The sequence below is a fragment of the Condylura cristata genome, unplaced genomic scaffold, assembly GCF_000260355.1.
Source record: "Condylura cristata isolate star-nosed mole 26May11 unplaced genomic scaffold, ConCri1.0 scaffold00001, whole genome shotgun sequence".
NCBI lineage: Eukaryota > Metazoa > Chordata > Mammalia > Eulipotyphla > Talpidae > Condylura > Condylura cristata.
Window position 1 is genome coordinate 75,920,564 of NW_004567102.1, and position 804 is coordinate 75,921,367.

The 804-nt window shown below is 68.3% G+C and overlaps 1 protein-coding gene across 3 annotated transcripts in view; it reads right to left on the bottom strand.

The window, feature by feature from the left end:
• Nucleotides 1-484, bottom strand: part of PLAGL1 (pleiomorphic adenoma gene-like 1) — a 56,815-nt gene extending 56,331 nt beyond the window's left edge. For all 3 annotated transcript variants that reach the window (XM_012723844.1, XM_012723828.1, XM_012723834.1), the window contains exon 1: nucleotides 40-484. The gene's annotated coding sequence lies outside the window, so the exon portion shown is untranslated. The remainder of the gene's footprint in view (nucleotides 1-39) is intronic.
• Nucleotides 485-804: the final 320 nt, after the last annotated feature.

An 804-nucleotide genomic window follows, 5' to 3' on the forward strand; every position in this document is an offset into this window, starting at 1 on the left:
CGGCCCCCCGAGCCGGGTCGCCAGTACCCCGCTACCTACCCTGTGGGGTCACGAGCCCCCCGGAACTCAGGCGCGGCTGCTCGGGCGTGCCGCCTCCGCGGCCATGACGGCAACCGGGGAAGCGCCCCGCGCGCCCAGGCCCGCGGTCCGCTGGGCTGGGAGGAGAGCCGCCCCGTCCGTTCGTCCGTCAGTCCGCCAGGCGAGTGAGGCCAGAAGACGCCCCAGACGGGTCTAAATCAGGGCTCGGGGCGGTCCCGACAGGCTGAGTGACAAATGGCAGATGCCGTGGGCTTTGCCGCCCTCGGCAGCCGTGAGGATGGCTGCGCCGAGGAGGCCGCGCACAGGCGGAGCCCGGGAGCCGGAACGGCGCGTCCGCGAGGAGGGCGCTGGGGCCCCTGGCGGGGGCGTCACGTGGCAGGAGGAGGCCCCGCTGGGGAGCCAGGGGGTCGGCGGCCTGGGCGGAGGAAGAGGACAGGCGCCCAGACGCCGGGCCGATTGAGTCATCCGTGTGGGCTCAGCCAAGGTCGCCCAGGTGCAGCGCTGGCACAGGTAGCCCCGAAGCGGTCCGAAGCCCCGGAACGGAGCGGGGACTGTTCGCTGAAGTCACCAGCAGGATGAACCGCCCTGAGCCAAATCATAAATGAGAAACACGACAGATGCTAGAAGAACGCTGCAATAGGCCAAACTGCCTTACCTCCTATTCGTGCCGTGTTGAAATAATGGCAGCCTAAATGCGACCACTCATGGTGAGCCAGGCACCGTGCTAAGCACTTTACAGGTACACGTAATCCTCGAGACCACCCT